Source organism: Oenanthe melanoleuca, chromosome Z (genome assembly GCF_029582105.1).
Source record: "Oenanthe melanoleuca isolate GR-GAL-2019-014 chromosome Z, OMel1.0, whole genome shotgun sequence".
In the NCBI taxonomy this organism is placed as follows: domain Eukaryota; kingdom Metazoa; phylum Chordata; class Aves; order Passeriformes; family Muscicapidae; genus Oenanthe; species Oenanthe melanoleuca.
Window position 1 is genome coordinate 21,141,374 of NC_079362.1, and position 22,339 is coordinate 21,163,712.

The window sequence follows — 22,339 nt, forward strand, 5'->3', positions numbered from 1 at the left end:
GAGTCTTACATTATCTTTATATTACCTTTATAACACATCAATATAACATTTAGCTGTGCATTCAACAGGTTTTATTGAAATTAAGTAGGGGATAAAGAAAAGATACCTCTTATTAGTACTGTGAAATGTTACAAGTAGTCTCTGTAGATTAGATGAAGCCATAGAAAGCAAGTTTAAAACATTGAAATTTTAAGTAGTGTAAGCATTTCCCAGCTAAACCCTGGCTTATGAGTGCACCTTTTTCAATCCTTTTCAGCTATTTGCATTTAGATATCCTATAAATAAATTATTAAATACATAATTTAGAAAGTTCTGGCCTGCTATGTGATTTCTGCCATGAGTACAAAATAGGATAGCTTTATGATTTTGAAATACACCCTAAAGTAGGTAATGATGCAGAGACATTAAAATCTCATCTTAGCTTTTATGTTCAACCTAGGCTTCCTTGCTAAAACCTACTTAAAATTAATGAATAACTCTCATGTGCATTAGGATTTGGGTATCACTGTTTTATGTATTTTCTGTAATAATTAATGCTGTGACATCTGACACCAGGGCCAAATTGCATTGTTACTGCTAATTAACCTTGCATTTCAGAAAAGAAACAGGAATAAAACCACCAAGACTTGGAAATACAATTTCAAAGTGTTTTTATAAATGCATTTGTTTTAAGTGTAAAACATATATATAAATTCCATATTCTATAGGAATGTTACTTGAACCTAGCAATACCTCTTTTTTTCATTATTTAGATTGAAGCAGGGCATATAATTTATCAAAGAGGAAAACAAACTATTTAACTAATTTTTCTTCCACGAATCTGTTTTTACTTTGAGGTTGAACTCAGTCATGAGAAACACTGTAAATCCATTTTATTGTAATGCTTGTGCTGTAGAAAGGTTAAATGAAACATTTTTCTCAGTGAAAATCAGCTGCTGAGGCCACACTGGGTCAACACTGGCTGAGGAATTTTTCAGGAGCTGCAGGAAGAAGCTAGTTGAGAGTCTCCATGACTTTTCCAAAGATCCATGAGAATTCATAAATTTCAGTTTCAAAAGAGGAAACTGTGACAAAAAAGAGAAGTGAATTTTTGTCTGTGTCACCAGTGAATGTTTTAATTTTGTAAGTTGTTAGTGATGTCCACTTGTGGGAAGAAGGTACCTGCATGTGCTAGGTAGGGAGTGAGCTTTCCTTGTTGGAGCTTTGCCAGAACAGTCAACAGGCAATGAAAAGTGCCAGAGCAAAAGGCTGGGCAGCCATGCAGAAAGCACAGTTAGTATGGATGGGAAGTGGGAGAGAGGACTGCTAGCATCTTGCATGTCTCACAAAATAAGAAGAAAAGTTTCCATTTGTTGAGGGAAATTTAGTCTATTTTTAGCCTTACCTAAATTTACATAAGTTTGCATAACTGGTACAATCCATTCTGAGATTATCACCTCCTTTACGTGTGACAAGTTCATATATATTATATGACAATGAAGAGAAAAATACCTAAGTTTAGACTAAGAATTAGAATGCTATGATCATAAATGCCTATGGAAGTATTAAAGTCCAAAGAGATTAGATGGATAGGCCCATAATACATGAATCTTTTATAACAGTGTCACTCTTTAGGAAAAGATCAGAGATATTGGAGTGTTTTCTGGTCTTTCAAAGTAGTCATGTAACAGTAACAGTAATAAATATGTTGAGAAGATTTCATGGCTATGAATATACATTTCTATGGCGAGGACGTTTGCATTTTTTTTCAAGAAGCAAATTCCACCTTCGTTAAGTAATGCTTTGATAGAAGTATTCCAGAAAATACCAGAAGAAATAAAATGACAATGCTAATTTTCAGTTCCGTGAATTTTTTGGACTATGGCTTTCCCAAGTAGAGGCATGTAGCACACTGAATGGCTGCACCTTGGCTGTGAGCCTGCCTGCCCTTGGAGGAGTGGAGACTTGCCAGGCAGGTGGGATACAGGAAGATGTTGTGGCAAAATGTGGTGGGGTGGTGTAGACACAATCTGGGGAGCCTGCAAAGAGCCAGTAAAAGTCATCCCTGTCTGTGCTATGGGGTTGTGTCTGCAGCTCTTGTAGATTGTGTCTTCCTGATAGATCTCTCGCCTGCGTCCAGGCTGTACTGCCAGCCCAGGTGCAGGGCTTGTGTAGGTGGGGAAGTGTCCACCTCTTCTGGGGAATCACCACAATGAAGAGAGTGGAGCAACCCAAAAACAGGTGCACTGTCCTTTCATGTAGCAGCTTCATTAAAGGCTTGTTTGAAAAGTGGAAATCAATCTGCACTAGATCAGATGGGGCATAAATGAAACCGTTAATACAAATTTTACTTCCATATCTTCCATCAAAACCCATCAATTTATCACTAGTAAGGTAGGACAGAAGGAATGAAATTAAAAAAATCTGTTGTAAAAGCATTAAATCAAGCAATGATTACTTCAGCTGTTTTTTTAAATTAGTTTTTTATCCATGCATTTTTGTAAGTACTGAAATGTATCAAATATATTTATGAATAAGTGCAATTTCTGAATATAAGCCAGATTTTAAATCCACTAAGCATAGGTCACTTTAGCATACTTTTAAACATAGTTTTTGTAATTGCTGGAAAATAATATGAGAAATTAAAATTTTATTAATCATCATTGGTGTGCAGGCTACTGAAGGAGTCAGTAATAGGAATTGCATTTTACGAAATACAGAAAACATAAATAACCTCCTTGGATTTTCCTTCTAATTCCATCTCAGTTAATGGGCCTTTATTTCAAAATCCTATTAAATAAAGGGGGTTTATCTATTTAATCCTGTGATTTTCTGAGAGAGAACTTTCTGGTACTGTCTTAAACCAGATCAAGAGCATATTGATCCTTCTGCAAAAGCCTTTATGTTACTTTTTCCTGATTGCTTATTTTTAAAAGAGAAAAAAATTATCTGAGATACCATCATCCAACTTAGTTTTTGTAGTGCCACTATTGGACATCTGCAATAAAAATAAAATTAGTAATTGCTTCTACACATAGATTTATAAAATAATTACTGTCTGAACAGAACACTTGTATTTCAATTAAAGCTTCTAAAACACAGTATGCACTTTTATTATTTCTGATGCCTCCTTATCAGTTAGTGCAGAGTTCAGCTAACACTTAAAACAGTTTGCAGGTTTTGAAGTTTCTTATTTATGGAGCTATTTTTGGGGTGAAGGAAGGAGACTAATACATGGAAAGAATTATTCACCTCTATTCTCTACTGTAGAAAATCTTTGCGAACCATGTAATTCCCTTTTTAGTCTAGTGTATAATTTAACTTCAGCCCACAGGCGAGATAGAAGGTTCCCTGTTTTGGTTACTATCTGTAGCTCTAGTGACATTTCTTTTGAAATTAGAAACATGAGAAATATAGTTAACACAGTGCTGGTCTCGTAGTCCAAGTCATCAAAAAGAAAAAGAAAACTGGCAATTTTAGTTTCCCAGTATTTCCACCATCTGAGGTGGCATTGTTTCAAGTAATGCAAGCCAGCAAGGCCAAAGGGTTTGTTTGTATCCATCCTTTTAATTATAACTCTAAGGAAAGACAGTGGATTTTGACTCGTAGTGAAAGTAAACATGAACTGTGTATTTGTATGGCCAAAATGAAAAACAGAAATCTGTCATTCCTTTCAGCATTTAGATATTCTACCTGACACAAATCCAATTGTTTTTCATTCACTCATAAATAAAGCATGGGACAGATGTGCTAGGTTTACAAATTGCTAGAGAAGGAGATGGTGTTTATAGACTGCCTTTCTTTTGCCCTCTGTTCCTAGAGATAAGAGAAATCCAAATTGACTTGCTTCCTCTGCCTGAGGCATTTTAAACTCACAGCTTCCCTGTGTCTGAAGCATTCCCTGTGTTTCTGTGTGTAGCAGTATGGCTTCAGTGCTCATGGCTGCTCTGAGATTTTGGTAGAGGAAGGTGGTGCAGAAGAGGAGAGAGTACTGAGATGATGGTTGGATTTTGGAAAAGCAATGTAAACATCATGCTGAAAGGACAGAGTATCCACTTTCTTGTCTGCTGTGTCCTGTGCCTTAAGGATGGAGTGAATTTCTGTTTTGCAGCCTCCACAAACACGCCCCCTTGAGTGTGTCCAGCAGTTATGTACGCACTGCCAAGGGCACTCGTCTGGGGTCATGCCCTCCCCATCAGCCACTTTCCCATCAGATCTCCTTCACACCCGGAGCTGCTGCTTCTGCAAACCTGACCAGCCAGGTCACACTTCGTGCCAGCTTTCTCAACAACCATAAACAGCAAGTGAAAACCTCACCAAATTCTGTCTTCATGTCCTTCCTTCTCTTTAACTTCTCTCCCCGATCCTTTAGGTGAAGCCATATTCTCTTGTGGATGAGTGGACACTCATTGCAGAAACAAAGACAGCTGGGCCAACCATTCTCTCCTGGAATAAGTTTAGACATTCCCCAGAATAGTGTAAAATTTGGTTCTCAAAGTAAAATAATTTTGTTGTCCTGAGACTTTTAATAGAAGATTTCAGAAGGATGTAGATGGCAATTTACTGTTCAGCACACACTCTGTGTTGGTGGGAGGAGTGGTAAAACTTCACTCAAAATGGAGTCTGGTGGTGGTGGGGAATAAGGCTTTTCAGAAATGAAATGTCAGCTTGTCATTTGTCCCTTATATATTTTGCAGTTTTGATATGGTACATGAATATTTTCATCACTGATCTTTCAGCTGATTGCTGACTTACAGTTGAGATTAGTGCAGTGATTTATATGCTCACATGCTAAGAATTTACTATATTTCTTCCTGGGTTTGTTTATTTGTTTTCTTTTTGGAAAATTACTATGGCACAGGTAAAACAGTCTACAAAAGTAAATTTAGCATCTTTACTTTCAGTGATGCTTACAAATCTGTGATTTGGTTTGTTTGTTTGTTTTGTTTTGTTTTGTTATTTTTTTTTAATCTAGGAAACATATTTTGAAATATTCAGTGTTTCTTTGCAAGCAGTAACTATGTAATTCCAATTATTGATACAGATAATTCAGGTTATTATCCAGGACATGTTTGTGGCTAGAGAATACAAGAATTGGAATATAAAAGCAACTGTTTGAGTTTTCATCACTTAAAAGTAATTGTATTGCTCTTACTTAGATCCTCTTTTAGGCATTAAGAGGTGCTTGGATAACAGTAAAAAGAGGAAGTGATGGTGAGGTTTAATGTATTTTTTAATATTAATTGTGAAGAAAGTTTCATCACTAAAGGTACACCGTCTCTCCTTGAGTCTGCAAGAAAAAACACCAAGCCATTTTATTTTTCATTACTGTTTTAATTACTAAGAATTTCTGTTTAATACTTTCCCTTCCCATTGTGCTGCCCAAAACACAATTCTTTTCATACGTGTGTGCACAAAAACCACAACAAAACCAGAAACCTACCACCAAAACAAAACAGGGTGCATTATGACTGGAGCAGAGGGAATGATCCAAATTATGGATTCAGCAGTCTTTCCTTCCCCTTTTGCTCCTGTGACATGGTGTGTAACACATATAACAATATACATACATACATACATACATATGCACCACACCTATGTAACAGAGTTCTGAAAGCTCATTTCTAGGATTGCTCAAAATAAAATAAAAGGCACAATTCTGAATGCCTAAGAAGAATATAAGTACTGCATTTCTTCCTTTTCAATGTCAGTTTTATGTATTTTGTTGTGTTTGAGTGGTGGGTCAGGAGGTTAATAAGTAGATTTTAAGAAAGAATATGCAGGACCAGCACTTGTTTTATATAGAGGTATTTGAAAGAGCTGTTGAAACAGAAGTTCACCCCTGAAAAAGAAAGTTTACACTGAATCATTGTATATTTGCAAAAGTTATAAATTCCTGTATTTATTTTTATAATCCTGAGAGCATGCACATGCTCGTGGAGTAAAAATTAGAGCTCTTTCCAAGATTAATAAAAATACATGGAGTTTTGCGTGAGGAAGGAGACTTTCAAATGTCTTCAATGTAAATGTTTTGCCAGGTTGACCTCTTTCATGCATATTTGTTGCTGAGAGTACAATACGTATGAAGATACGAACTGATATCCTGATGTCTTTTTCACCTTCCAATCAAAAAATACATTCGGTCTCTGTTGTGGTTTATATTCAGTTTCTTCCTGATACCATGATTTCCTTTGGAGCTCACGAAGGTAACTGATGAAGTCTTGGTAAATGGATGTATAGAATCTTTAGTGTTTTTATTTCACAAAGCAGAAAGGCTCAAGCAGTTCATGGAACCCTTGCTGTTCTGCCTTGTGCTGGAAAAGGGCTGTGTTTGGGTGGGTGGGAAGTTTTCCAATAGGCTGTTGAAGCTTGAGGACTTGTAGTAAACTCTGTCCATGGCCTCAGGACCTATACTGCATTTATAGATTTCTGCCCAAGATTCAGTTGTGAGTTAATAATTTCTAGCTAAAAATTCCTAGAAACAAAGACAGAATATCCCAGTGTCCAGCAACATCACAGAAACTCCTTTTAAAGAAAAAAATTGAATTTGAGTATTTTGGCTAACCAGAATAATAATGAACAGTAATAATAATGAATCATTGTGTACCTTTAGTCACATTGGCATGTTTAGGGAGAACAGGATAATGTAGTTTCAGTAATCTCCATATATCTACTGTAAGTGAAATTAATACTTTTTCTTGTGTGGCAAAATATTTGTGCCAAATGATAAAGGAAAAAAATAAATCCTGTAAAGCACATGGTAATGAACAGCAAGTGGTTAGCTAGAATCACAAATTATTTCATCTCTCAATGGGCAAACTGCAGAAGGAATGCATCAAAGAATTTATGGATTTTTTTCTGATGTCTTTTAAGTCCTTTTGGCTTGCAAAGTAAGCCTAATCCTACAAGGCTGATGGATTGCTTGAGTAATTTGAAGTTGATGAAAGATCAGTAAATGTCAAAAAAAAAAAAAAAAAAGGCAGAAATATTGATAGTTACATTGTGTCCTACATGTCACTTTTCACCCATATATGTTTTTGGTTGTTTTTTTTTTGAAAAATAAGGAGGTGGAGGGCTGCCAGCTCACTTATCATCTATCCTCCCTAGCTTCAGACTGAATGAGAAAAGGTTACACCTGTCAGCTGGAAGATGTACTCAGGGGAGAATGATTTTCAAATCATTTACAGGTCAATTTAAGACCTGTAAATGTAATTATACAAAAACCTCTAAACTCTAAAAATCGAAACATAAGAATTTTTAAATAATAACAGATGCAAGTCTTTTAAACCATTTAACTATTGTGTGTGAACTTTTAGTTATATTGATTTTTAATGTCCCTTTCACTGACTGATAAAAGTTTTTTTTCCTTTGTCACGTAGATTATGCTGTATACCAAAGTAATTTATTTTTATTCATTCGGTGTAGGTTCACAGGGATTTTTATTATCATCCTGTTATATAATTGCATATACATTTTTATTATCATTATGTTGTATAGTTAGTGTGCTTTATATAGTCAGCTCCAGGAACTGATTGCTTTTAAAGTATGCCACAGGAAATCTGAATTTTTACAGAAAGAATACTGACTTACATGAGGTATGGGTTATCTTTCTTTACATGTCAAACCTTCCATCTTTTTACTTTCTACCAAGAGATGGAAGGCAATGATGGCAAGGTCCTCAGATTAATTAAAGAGGTAATAGGTGCAGCACTGATAAGGAGCTTCCTCACACTAGACACTGAATGTGACATATTTTGGCAGTAATAGCAAATGCAAACCTGCTTTATCCTTGATATTTTTTGCTTCAATATTTACTTACTCTGATATTGCCCATGTTAAACTGTGTAGACAGACTTTGTAACCAACCAGTGTTTTACTAGCTATATGTCACTAATCATTAGAAATAAAACTTTGCATCTCTTTCTTTTACCAATCTTTGTTCTACCTCTAGTTGACATAGATATTCATTCAAACCAACTAAGAAAATTAGTTTTGACTCAGCTTGAAAAGGAGGGCAAAAATAAAGGCAGAAGGATGAAAATAGTATCAAATATTAGCTATCTCTTATACTAAAAAAAATACAGTAAGAATGAATAGGTGGGTTCCCTGGACCATAGGAGATTCCCTTGGAGAATCTCAGATACACAGCCTTGGTTTGGGAAAGCAGCTGTAGTCCTCAGGTTTAGGTAGACATTCATCTGCATCCCTCCAAACTCAGGGAAGGATGCTGAGAATCAGGTTGTTGTTCACCACTAGCAATTTAAGGTTTATTTGTTTCACAAGTGTAGCCAAACCTCAACAAGCATCAAAATTCTACTTTTTTTTTTTTAGTGTCTTGGCTTGTAGGTTGAGTATTTTAAAGTATTTACTTCTGAAAATAAATAGAAATGTGTAGAGTCTGAAAAGGAAAGAGTGAAATAAAATGCTATCTTGTAACATGTTGATTAAAATTATTGCTTGGATCTCAAAAAATCTGCAACCAGACCAGAAATGCAGGCAAATTTTCTTTTACAGAGTGAAGTGCCTCATATGCAAGACTGGCTTTATGGTTTGATTATTGTCTACTGAGCACATGGTACAAGTTATTTCATAACTCCTCATGAAGAAGTGCTCAAGTACTTTCCGTATTAAATGAACTTACAGCTAAACAATTGATATCTGCTGTTGAAGAATCACCCCCAGACATTAAAGTGTTTGTCAATTCACAACAATTTCCATAGTATCATTAGGATGTATCTCCTAGGGATGAAACTAAGCTGCAGTATGAGTGCTTCTGTTTGAAGAGACCCACCCAGTGTAATTCTCACATCAGTGGCTGCTGTTGGCACAACTGTAGTGGCCACTTGAGCCATGGCTGTGGATGTGAACTTGCAAACTACAGTCTAACAGCTGCAGTCTTCTGGGTGTTGTCTAAGATTTATCCTGCATCTAGCCCAAAGGAGCAGAAGAAAGGGAGAATTAATTTATCTATATGTATTATGTATGTATACACATATGTAAGACACATAATTCATAAATATAGATATAAATGTTTATATTTACATAATGACATACGTATTCAATTACAACAGTTGATAAGCAAGCACTTAAGTGTATTTAGACTTGCTTTTTAAGCAAATCAACATCAGAAGCCTGTCTGCAAATAAATACTGGGACAAGCTACAGCTTCTTATTTGGAAATTAAATGCATGGTTCAAATTTTATACTCTAGTACAATGAAAAAGTTGATTTCATCTTCTTGATAATTTGTTGCTTTTTTTTTGCATGCTAGTTAAGTTCAAGATGGTTTTTTGAGAAAAATACTTTTCTGGGAGCTGGTAAACATGTGTCTGAGACACAAAATGAATCAAAACCACCCTCCCAGAAATATTCGTGAGTACCTTTCTCATGAAAGATGTATCATAACATATCCAAAAAGTCATGAGAAAATAAATAAGCATCCCAGGACTGTTTTCACACTTGGCATAACCAATTCTATCTTAAAATATACGTTATGATATTGCCAAAAGAGTTTTCTAACACATCAGGGACTGAAAAGGCAAATGAAAAGAAAGTCATGTAAAGAAAAATGATCTGATAGAAATGTTTCTGAAATTTGAAAATAGTAAACAGAAATGTATTGTTACTGCCAGAAGTATGTCTGAAGAATTCTAAAAATGCTAATTTAGATATGCTTTCTCTGCATGCTATACATAACACTCTACTTAAAATTAAAATATACCTCTTTTAAAAGGTGACGTGCTTCTGACCAGTGAACAAGACTGCCAGGTTTTCCCAGGATACATCATTAGGTGTTCTTCCACTGCCATTCTTTTATAAGCATTTTTTTAGTTGGAGTTGTCATTTTTTGCATTCATCATGGCAACTCCTGATGTAAGTTACTGACTCCTATGATGTCAAGATACCTGCCATCTGTCACCTGGTAATTTTGGTTGTTTAGATATCAGCTATATGGGAAACCAGTAGTATCAACAAAATAACAAACAAACAAACAAACAAAACAAACAAAACCCACAAAATAACCAAAGAAAAGGCTTGATTGCATGTTGTAGGTCCTACATATTACTTCTCTCAAATTTAAACTGTTTGGGACTTGATTGGGACAAACACCACATTAATATGGCCAGTAGCTCATAAGTAACAAGCAGGAGATTTTATGAGTTTCATATATTGATAAGCACATTGGTTCTGACATTGATTGTGTACTTATTGCTATAAAAAATTACAGTAGCTCTCAAAGTCAGTATCCTGTGGCCTTCATTTTGTTGGGCAAGCAGACAAAGACAGTAAACATCTATAAATGCACTAGTTAAACAGTTTGAGTTCAGTTGGATAACGATATTTAGTAAATACTTTCATCATATACTCTCTGATATAATTTGTGGGTTTCTACTCAGGATTATCTTTATAGAACTGTGTATAGGGAAAGCTCTGGAGATAGAAAAACTGCCACAACAAAGAACTTTATAGTCTCATTAAGGAAATATTGCTATCAGAGGCTAGTGAGATCACAAAAATACCATTGTAGAACCTAATACACAATGTCAACGCATAAAAATGAGTTGTAGTGTGTAAAGAAGAAAAGGAAAATGAGTACATTTCATTTGTAATGTGTAAATATTTTCATTTTTCGTGGCATTTTCAATCTCTCCCTAAGCTTGAAAGATAAACTTCCAATAAGCAACTGGTATTTCTTACTTGCTCATTGATAAATATTTATGTATTGAAACAGTAGGATGGCAATCACAAATAAATATGTTTTCTGAAGCTTCTGATGAAAAAAGTAGGAATCATTACCAAAAAAATAGTGTGGTGGTGGTTTGCTAACATCCTGTGTGTTTAGGTGTTTTAGTTTTTACAGACGAAGATGTCTCAACAGGTGCCATGATGGGGATTTCTTGGACAACAGAAACTAGCAAAAATCCCCAAAACTCTAGAGAAGCATTCCCTTCACTTTTAGTAATTCTTTTATTGAGAGTATTAGCATTGCAAATAATCTTACCTAAAAGAGTAAAAAACTTAATATAAATAAAATAGTCTATGTCTGGATCTAAATATTTCCGGATCTTTCAGGAATAAATAAGTAATTTATACAACAGACAACCTAACAGATGCCATTTGTATTTAAACAATATCTAGAAAATATCTGCACTGTGTTTAGGAAGATTTATCACTATATTATTTTTTGGGGGTTTTTTTATTTCCTGTTAGAACTTTTGTTGTATTCCTAAGTATGTGAGTACAACTAAGAGCTTGGCATGTGCCCTGACTTGCAGTGTACTTAAGACAGGTAATAACATATGTCCAAATTATACTGTCTGAGCAAAAATAGCCCAAATAATGTACCTTGTTTTCAGGCTAGTCTTTCAGGTGCTTTACCTGACTTAAATTGCTGCAGAAATTACATGGTTTGGTATAAATCCAGTAAATCTCCCTTTCTCAATTGAATATGAAGTACATTTCCTGGTTGTTTTCTCCTTTTTCCTTGATAAAAGGCACTAGGCCCAGCATAGAAACCTTCACTAAAAGTATCCTTTTCTGTGATCACTGGCATCACTGTGCATACCATTTAAAAGTTGATGATGCCTTCTCTCTAATTTTCTTGGTATCTTCCAATCACACCACTGCATTTATTGGTCTTTATTTAAAGGCCAATAAATGAGGTGGTTTCTCTGTATCTGAGAATGGGGTAGCCATTTCGTGGGGCTGAAAGGAGCCTTCCCTTAGTAGTCTTGTCCCTCAATATTTTCCATCCACAGGGTTCTGCACAGCAGTTTGTCCAGAGGCAATGTGGTCATGGCCATGATGAGAAGGAGGATGACCTTGTAGTTTTTGGAGAAGACGGTGACAAAACTGAACAAAGCAGAATGTCATAGGTGGTTTTCAAGTAATACATGCAGAGAAATAAAATTTATTTTTTATTACTGAAGATGGTTAATGAGTTTTGAACAGGGAGAACAGCAACATTGATTTCTTTGATTCTCTGGCTTTTGGGACTAAATACTGATGCTGTAGGAGAAAGAGAATGACATGGTGATGCTGCCCAAGAAAAGAAAAGGAGAATGGACATGAGTGAAATTTCTGTGAATTTTCTAAGTCCTAGCTCCTTAATAATGACTTTAATAAGGTCAGAGTTTTTTTACTGTGATTTTACTGACAAGGTATGGTGCAACAAAATTATTTTGTAATGATTAATTAAATATATAGAACTGAATGTACAATACCTTGCTATCAAAATACCTTGATACCTTGTTATCAAAAACAGTACAGACTATAGGATTCAAAACTGGACAGTTCAGGATAGGAATCTGTAAATAGTAGGCACTTTGTTTTTTTCAGTGAATGGCCTTTTTTCTCTTGCTGCTCACTTCTTCATGTGTACAATAATGGTTTGCAATTATGGATTTTTTGGGGAGGCAGCAAGAGGAGCAGCTGGTTTTTTAATGCAGGCATTGCTATCTAATGAATTTTCACTAAGTGTAACAATCATTTTTAATTTGAACATATTCTTTATTAATGTGGAAAGGTGCAAAATATTTTCATAGTTTTTACTCCCTAGCACAATTATTATGAAGAGAAAAAGACAGTCTTTTCTTCCTTGGTAGAACGTTGATGGAATGAGGGTGGATGTCACATGGTTGTATGAGATGGAATGAATTGAATTGTGTGGGTTGACAACTCAATGAGAGTGATGATGGAGAAATTATTGTATACTTTATAATATATATCCTTTTTAAATGTATACTTTATAAAATATAACCACGTCCTGGTTTTGTAATCATCCTGGGTTGGGTTGGGATAGAGTTAATTTTCTTCTTAGTAGTGTTTGGATTTAGAGTGAGAATAATGTTGATTAACACACTGGTGTTTCAGCTGCTGCTAGGTGGTGTGTGCCCTAAATTGAGGACCTTTCAACTTCCCCTGCTTTGCCAGAGGGAAAAAGCCATGAGGGAGCAAAGCCAGGAGAGATAGCCCAAACTGGCTAAAGGGGTGTTCCATGCCATAAACTCATGTCCAGTAATCTGGGGGGAGTTGGGTGGGGGCTGCTCATACAGCTTGAGGACAGGCTGGATGTCAGCCAGCAGGTGGTGAGCAATATTGAATTGTGTATCACTTGTCTTTCTTTCTCTTTTATTTCTCTTTTATTTCTCTTTTTTTCTTTTTTTTTTTTTTTTTTTTTTGGTAGCCTCACTTCTGTTACAGTTGTTTTTATTATCATTATTATGCTATTTTATTCATTATTATGCTATTTTATTCATTTTTCCCCAGTTCTCCTCCCCAGCCCACTGTGTGGTGGAGAGTGATTGTGCAACTGCATGTTACTTAGTTGCTGACTGGGATTAAACTACAACAGCATGATAATATCTATGTTTATGAATTGCAATCCAGAGGAAAATAAAAAATCTTATTGCTCTTCATGTCTACAGTGCTCAGCATTGTATTTTATTGTGCTCAGAATCTGTGTTTGAGGAACAACTCTTTTCTGACAACAAATACTAGTCACATTATCTCTTTTGTGAGTATTATTATCATTATTTTAAATGTATGTTAGTTGTGCCATATTCATCTTGTTCCTGAGAATTAAGCTGCATTCAAGGGTAATACTTTTTCTTTTTGGTGATTTTTATGAGGTAATAACATACAGGAATCATTAGCCCAAATGTAATTGAAGCCTGAAACTATGACAACTGAGAAAATGTTATGTGTTTTTAGTGATATGAAGACTGTCTTCAGTTAAAAAGTAAGCTGCTAACAGATGTTTAGAACACTCTTCTTTTTCATTAACAATGTGAGTCAAAACCCTGCATAGTTGACTAGGAAAACAACCTCCTGCTATGCAGTGGTATCAAAAATTTATTATACCAAGTTTGCTAGACTGCTGGGTTCTGCTGCACTGTTTGCACTCTAACAATTCTGAGTGTTAAATAAGCTTCCCTAAATATTTTATCTTTCCATTTGATGCTGGGGGAAGGTACCTAAAAGGTACCTAAAAGGTACCAAATTCAGATTCCCTTTTTTTTCGTCTGGCAGTGAAATTCCATCCTATCCCTTGACAATCTTTATCAACTTAAATCATTCGAGTAAGAAATGAGAGGAGATGTATATGAGGGACTAGATTCACAAAACTGATGGCAAAGAAGAAACCTTCCTCCTGACTGAAGTTTGTACCTCCGGGTGTAAATCACCAAAACTGCACGAGGAAGTTGTTATTCTTTTCCTCAGGACGTGTGACTTTAATCCTTTAATGCAAATTAGTGTAGTAGCTACCAATAGGTAAGTATTCTAAGATCTCTTTTTTCAATACTGCTGCTTTTTGTTGCTAGGAAATGCTAGGAAAACTCAGTAAGTCAGTGAACCTTGGCATCAGATTGCGGCATTATTAGTGTTGTATGCAAATTAAAATAATTTCACAGAAAGCAAAGTGAAAGACTCACATCAGAATTTTATATAATATTTTAGTGACTATAAAACTTACTTGTCAGATGGGGAACTTCTGCTGAGTTCACTTTCTGTTTAATTTATGAACAAGTATTAGAGTCCAGATTTCACAGGGGATGTAAATAATGTGGTTTCAGAGACACCACTGAAGTTAAACCCTTTTACCCCAGCAGAAATCCAAGGCTTGTATACATAATAAAGTGCAAGTATAAAAGATCAAGTTTCAAAATGCCATTATTTTTTTAACTCCTGCTTACATGAAAAATGGAATGATAATTCAGAATTATGTTTTGTTGACTAACTTGTCTATTTAAAGTAATATTTTTTTATAACTTTGCCCTTCTTTTCTTTTTAACAGCACCTTCAGGCTTGAAGGAATATCTATATTTGGAGGCACGTCAATTAATTTGCATATCAGATTCATCATTGTGACTTCTTGCAGGCCAGATCTGAGAAGTAACCAGGAAACCTGACCCTTAGTGGAGAATGGAAAAACCCTTGAAGTCAGAGCACAACTGATCACTAGTGTAATCTGCATTGAATCATCTTTCTCAGATCTGACAGCTACAAGCTGGGTCCTGGCAAAAGCCACAGCCTTAAATTCCATTTAGTGGGAAAGAAGGATAAGAGAACTCAATGCCCCGTTGCAGAAACTGCTGTCTCCAAGCCTGACACCTGAGTTCTGTGCTGAGCAACCAGAGTACCAAACGACGAGTTTTTTATGGGTACAGCCAGCATCAACAAATATTTCAATATGTAGCCAAAAGGAGAAACGAAGCACTTGCGTAATTTCAGAAAATGGATACATTTATTGTAACGGAGGAATGTTACTGTCTGTGGGGAAGAAGGCCTTTGTCATCCCTTGTATATATTGAAAGCCATACAGGAACAGGGCATAAGTGAAGTTCAGTCACTTAAAAGGATGCTGTCTCCTGTCCTCCACCCAACTTTGAGGAAGTTCTGCTCTTAGAGATTGCATCTCGATGCACTTCTATTATTTGCACTGTCACTTCCATTCAGGGTAATGATGTGTGCCACCATTTGCACAGATGGCCCCAGGAGATTTTAGACCACAACAAGCTATACTTTGCCAGGGCTCCAAAAAGAATTAAAAAGTTAGAACTGAAGACAGACATTTCTGCTCTCTTTCGCTATGGGGATCTCTTCACAGAAAGGATTATGTTCCTTTCTTAGGATGAAATAAATACATGCATATACATACATATATACATATGTATATATATGAAAAAGCAGCAACATGATAAGGTGTATTTAAAAAGGGGATATAATCTTTTTTAATAGCATCCTTTTTTTTAATCATATTAGCAGCCGAAAAATACAGTCTATTGAATTACACATCAAAAAATATTCCTATTGAACATTGACATTTAGTCCCAGTTACTGCTAAAGAAATCATTTGTAATATGTACTTGACATAAAATTTTTCTAGCCATTTGTCTATATTTCATGGAGAAATCTAACAGACAAGCAACATTTTCAGTTTATTTTTCTAAATAAATGTGTTGTTTGTATTATTTGCAGTCACTCATTTTGGCTGGTTTTCATGATCTCCAAAAGTGATTTAAAGACAGAACCAAAACACAGGGATTGTTGTTCTTGTTAAGCTGTAATGATTTGCTGAATGAAAGCTTTAATATAAATACTGTAATTTGTAAAATGATGAAGTATATTTATATAGGCAAATATGTATGGAAAACAAAAGGAGGTATTTTAACTCTTAATTTCAGAACATAGTTTATTTTAATATCCACAGGAAGAAATTAAATATATAATGGGATAGGGTTTTTATTATCAGTGAGTTTTAGTAAGTGAAAATTTGGATGTTTAAGAATTAAATGAATGTAGTCAAATAATGGTGGTTTCCCAAATTATACAGAGACCTTTTGCCAGCTGTCTCATTTTACTCAAAAACTGGTTTACTCATTTGGGTGGTTGGGATTTTCTGGGGGGTGTGTGTGCTAAGGTTTATGTTTGGTGTTTTGTTTGTTTCGGCATACTGACACGACCATGAATTTGATACTATTTGCTCATAATTTGAAAAGTTACAGAATAAAAGATTGTTTCTTAGAACAGTCTACAGTTTGGAGTTGAGAACAGTCATTTTTATCCATCTAATGCAGTGTTTTGTTGTAGAGTTATTGAACATTTCAATGCTAGAGCTGTTTCAAATAAAAATATTTTTTCCTTTTTTTTCTTAGTCCATTAGCCTACGTGTAATTTGAAGAGGAAAGTAATGCATTTGGTTCCCAGTTTACTTAAATAATTCCTCTTAAATCCAGTTATATGTATCTGCTTTATAAAGCTGAATAGGCTTTTCTTTCAGTCCATTGCTTTATGGAAGCATTTAAGTGCACACTAACGGAAAAAAGTACCTTTCAACAACAAAAATTAATTTTAAAAAGTCTGTGGGTTGACTTTGTGAAGGGCAGATATCTTAAAAATGTGTTGCTCTGCTCTAATGTGCTAACAAGTGTTATGCGTGTGTGTTCGTGTGTGTGTGCACGCATGGCACCCCTGCCTGCTCGTGAGTAAAATGCCAGCCCTGCTGAAGTAAGTGCCACAAGTCCTGTTGCTGCAAAAGATGCTCATGTTACTGTATTATTTGGTGAAAGACCTGAGCCCTGTCTTTGCTTGTGACTCTGAAGCCATAAACAGCTTTTGAAGTTTGTCAGGAAATTGGAAAATTAAGTAAGTTTATGTTGAGCTCCCTCATTTGGCAAAAATTGGGATGATCTTATGATTTGACTCTTTCTATGAAAGTTAGTGGTCAATTTCTTTTGGTGCAATGGATAAATGAAATCTCTGTATTTGTTCAAGAATGATGGCTGTGTTTTGTTCACACACAATTTAGCTTTTGGCTTATAGTGTTCTTAGTGTGATGTCATTCCTGTGTCATTAGAATACATTATTTGGACACACAGCTAGCATGGGCTTGATTTTCCTCCCTTTCTGGATAATTTATATTTTAAAATTGAAGACCTTGTTCCTTGAGACAAGTATTCAGTTGTTTAAGAAGGGGACAATATTAACAAAAAGAAAATTTCAGAATGATAATTTGAACACTTCCATCATTGCCTAAAAATAACAATTGAAACAGCTCTTATTTTTGTGAACAAAATGCATTCGTCTATATTTGAAAATAGCCCAATAAAAATCCAGTGGAATAATTTGTTTCTATTTGCAAATACTTTTCTGCTATGCTGAGTTCTAGATCAGCTCTTGTGTGTAAAATTTTTGTTGCACAAAACCCACCTGAAACAATGCACAGTTTTCTTCAGAAAAATACATGAGATATGAAAAATAATTACTTGGTCCTGGGAGTGGTTTTATGTAACGTGTGCAATGCAAAAATGATGAGCATATACCAACATGTAGACCTAATTTAAGTGATAAATGTAGTTGGAAGATAACACTGTAAACCACGGGTCTCATTAATCACATGCTGTTATATTTGCACCTCTGCTTAACTGGGACTTCTTGCTGGAACGTTAATTTCAATGTGTGTGCTCACTTATATAATGTCATGTGTCATGTCTTATTTTACTGCCTGTGCCATTGATAGAAATCAAAGTTGCTTGATTTTCATAGATTTAAATTAAATCTTTAGATAAGTGTTCAATATTGGGTATAAATTGAGATGATGTCTCTATATTGTGCAGATACTCCCACGAGACGGCATTTCAACACACAATTTCAGAAATTGTTGGCAAATAATTAGCACCAAAATGCTTTTTTGTAGTTTAAAACCAGAGGAGACAATTAGATTGTCTCATTGAACAGCATAAAAGCTGTTTTATTTCCATTGTGTTCATCCAAGCATACTGACAAGACCGTCAGAACTTTTTCAACTAAGATGTCTTTACAGTGACTGCTGGGTCATTTTGTAGGTTTATGTCTCTGTCATGCATATAAGAAATGCCTGCAGAAATAGTTCTAGAGTAATAGTGCATTGTTTCATTAGCTGGCATCTAAAAAGCCACCTGAAGCAGGCAAAAGCTTGAAAGGGTGAGGTGTGCAAAACAAAATGCTGACAGTTCTAGACATGTCTACAGGACATAATTTCAGTAGTTGATTTTTTAAAAAACAAGGATCACCATCATTTGTGAGAATAACTGAGATATGTAAAAATAGCTCTTTTGCGGAGTGGAAGAAAAATATTCCACAAAACCTGGTGATCACCAGGGTGTTACCAAAGTATCTCTCTCCCTGACAGAGGTGACCCAAGTGTCATGTGTGGATATGCCCAAGGGAGAGATTTTTTTTTTTCTCTGATGAGTGATATTCTGGGTGCACAGCAAGGCAGTGATGCTATTAGTAAAACCTGATTGCCAGGTCGTGGTAGGCTGTTGCCTAAGGAGAGACAGAGGAAGGACAGCATCACTCTGCCCTGGAGCTGCCCCAAGGGAGGAGGCTGTCACTGACCCAGGACCTTAGAGGGAATCTTGGAGGACTGCTGAGACTAAATCAATGATTTTCATAGTCTGGACTGTTGAAGATGCCACGAGAGAGGAAGCCAAAACCAGGTGGATGTTGTTCAAATTATTTCTCTCTCTAGATTCAGTATCTTTGCAGAGCTGCCAGGAAGCCATGAAATCTCCCCACATTTGGGCTGAACTTCAGGAAAGGCAATTATAAACAAGGACTCCTGTTTGGGAGAATCTGGAAGGAATACTAAGAGAGTTAAGTCATGGCAGATGGCACAGAGACTGTTTAAGGTATTATTGAAGGCAGAGAACAAATACATTGTACTTAGCTAGAAAGGCTTGAGAAAAGGTAAAAGGGAAAGCACACAGTGAATCAGCAGGGTGCTGAGGGCAAGACATCCTTCAGATAGCTGAAGATTTTTAAAGAAAATATAAAGAAAAATTAAAAAATAAAAAAAAACCCAAACAACTAAACCCAGACCAACATTAATCAAAACAATTCCAAGATAGAGATTTCTCAACTAAAACAGTTGAAAGAAACCAGAATTAAGAAATTCTGTTTCTACAACAGAGCAGAGGGAGGTCTGGGAGACTGTCTGTAAGGCTCAAAGATAATCAAGGAAAACAGAAGCACTTAGAAGAAGAAGCTGTAGGAGCAAAATTGTCATAACATTTTTATTCTGATCATGCTGTGGAAGGACTTTTGTAGATTCTTACACATGGGTTTTTTTGTAGGTGAGCTCTTATGAAGTCATGAGGTGGTACAAAACAAAAGGAAGGAGTATAAACCTAAGATTTTTAAAGACACTCAGGGATGAAACATCCAAATGGTACCTGTGGTGTGAAATTCATGGTTTAAAGCTGTTTTGATGTGAGGTTGTAACTGTGTTGCCAGTTTTAGATTGAAAGAGTATTATCCTTTAAATCTGTACGGGCAAAAGGGTTCAAACTATAACAATATCTTTCTAAAAAGAGCTAGAAGGCGTCTAACAGTGTCAGTATTGCCAAACACCGCAGGAAATTGCACAAATGGCTAAGAGAAAACATGGAGGAAACTGCAGCTGGCTAAGAGGAAGGTTCCTGCATTCACAAAAAGATTTATAAAATATTGGACAAAAGAGTGGTTTTTGTGTCAGTTTTCATAGGCAACAGAGGCCAAGAGTGAAATTCCAGGGGACATATTCTGTTATACGTGTGTCTCAAAATATATTTGAACATGTGAATATGCTGGAAAAGTAGTGTATAATTATTTGGTAAATTTGGTGATCATAGCTAAGGTGTTATTAAAGGTGTTACATAGGAGTGGCCTGATTTACTGGTTATTAAAATTAAAAATTAAATTCAATGAAGGTAAATGTAAACTAATATGAAAGCAATTTTATATTTTTACATATTTCACTTAGCTTTATATGTAGTGGTTAAATGTTTCTATGAAAATGTTGGTCTTGTGCTTATGAGGTCAGAAAAAAATGCAAGTATGCAGTTAACAATTACTGGAAAGCAGCTGAGAAAATAAGTGAACATTAAATACATCATATCAATCAATAGATATGCAGTGGCTTAATATGATATTTAACTTCTTAAATACTATGCAGTCAGTTCCTTGAGTGGAAAACAAACAAACAAAAATATGATCAAGCTGAAAAAGCTTCAGAGAATGAATGAAAAGGTAGAAAAATAAAATGGTAGAATTAGATTCTGTCTGTGAAGTGACAACAGGCAACACTTATTCTGCTCAACAGAGGTGTGAAAGAGTAGAGAAACAGGATCATGAATGACATGAAGTGTGCAGTAGCAGGGGACATCAAACAAATCTAGCCACTGGGAAGCTCAAAAATAAAATGTTTATTTAAGCAATGTGGAGGGAAGCCGTGGAACTCTCACTCAAAACATACTGCATATGCTGAAAATTTATGGCAACTAGGTGCTGTGAGAAGAAAGGAAAAATAGTAATTGAGAGTTGCTAAATGACGTGATCCTGATTTTGCCTCAGTGAAGACCCATTGGTGTCAGGGTGAGTATAATGAAGATGAGTTTCTACACGTGTGTTCTGCATCACTGTCAGCTGCTTTTGTGGCTCACATAGACCACTTACGTAAACTGAAATCAGGGGGCAGAAAATTCTGCTTTGGCAATGTGTATTTTATAGAGGTACAAACAAATTAGCAAAACCAGCCAAGAGTTTTCATATGGAGAGCACAAAAAAAAAACAAAAAAAAAAACTTAAGACAGGTAAGGGATGACGTTTTAGAAGTTACGTAATTATTAAAAATTCACCTGTTCAGTAATGTGTTACACTGAGGTTTATCTACTGAGATTTAAATAGACATGTGTTGTTATTAAAAAGACTAGTGTCAAGTTAATGTTTCAGGAAGTAAAACATCCCAAAATTAAAAAAAAAAAAAATTGCAGTCTTTTGATTAGTGCTGGTTATATATTCCTTTAAAATAAACATATGTGTCTGTTTATTTGTTTCCTTAACTTTAACACTGAAATAAATATTCTTTACCAATAAATATGGTTGCATTGCAAGTTGTGAATGGAAACCACCTGGATAAACAGAATGAAAAGCTTTGAATTTGGGAATCTGAGCCCCTGTTGATGAGACAAACTCCCTTTGAATTATCTGCATTTGAACAGCTGGAGAGTTTTTATACACTTCCACCAAACTGATAGCAATTGGGATATGACAAACCCTTTGTTTATAGGGGAGACTTTGACACTTTATTTTGCTAGGGAGATTAATACCTAGAATTTATTACTAGACGACCCAGTCAATAGGATTTAAGATTTTTGAAAATTAAATTGCTAGACCATCTAAGATTATAAATGAACTAAAATCTATATGTAATATGGAATGCAATGGAATTTATTTGATTTAGCCTATTATTTGTTTTCATTTAAACAGATACTGTAGCAGCAATAAATATGTTGTAGAAAAATAATTACATTTATAATTTATTTAAATAATAACATTTTTTTCCTAGAGAAAAATGTTTAAGTTGTTGTAACTGCAAAAGTGAATACATTTCTAATTATTATAATTCAGGTAGGGAAATATTTATTACTGTTGTGACTGTCACTGTTACAGTTGTGGTGCTATTGAGGAAAGAAGACAATACAGTTGGTTTTAAAATTGTTTATCATCTGTCTGTTTTTAGAACAAATGCTTGCTTTTTTTCCAGTTTCTCTATAACACTCTCTGCTTTTGCATTGCTAAAAGATACATCTGCTTTGCTCATTCCTCTGTTTTCAAACCAGTTGTCACTGTGACATTATAAAACTAACTTAATTAATCTGCTGGGAATGCATTTCTGTTGATCATATGCCCTCTTCTTTTTGCTGAGAAGGAGATATTGCAGGATGGTCTTGTGTTGACAGGCTTATTTTAATTCAGTAATCTGTACTGTTTTTATCTTATGTTAAAGTAAATGTGTGGTATGTGAGTGCAAAAGATGGCTAAAGGCACTGTCTTT

The 22,339-nt window shown here is 35.2% G+C and overlaps 1 protein-coding gene across 3 annotated transcripts in view; it reads left to right on the forward strand.

Moving 5' to 3' along the window:
- Window positions 1-21,329, forward strand: part of PRR16 (proline rich 16) — a 136,914-nt gene extending 115,585 nt beyond the window's left edge. For 2 of the 3 annotated variants that reach the window (XR_008842592.1, XM_056514444.1), the window contains exon 3: window positions 14,777-21,329. The gene's annotated coding sequence lies outside the window, so the exon portion shown is untranslated. Of the gene's footprint in view, window positions 1-14,010; window positions 14,254-14,776 lie in introns of all 3 variants that reach the window. The other variant, XR_008842593.1, reaches the window with a different exon arrangement.
- The last annotated feature ends 1,010 nt before the right edge of the window (window positions 21,330-22,339 follow it).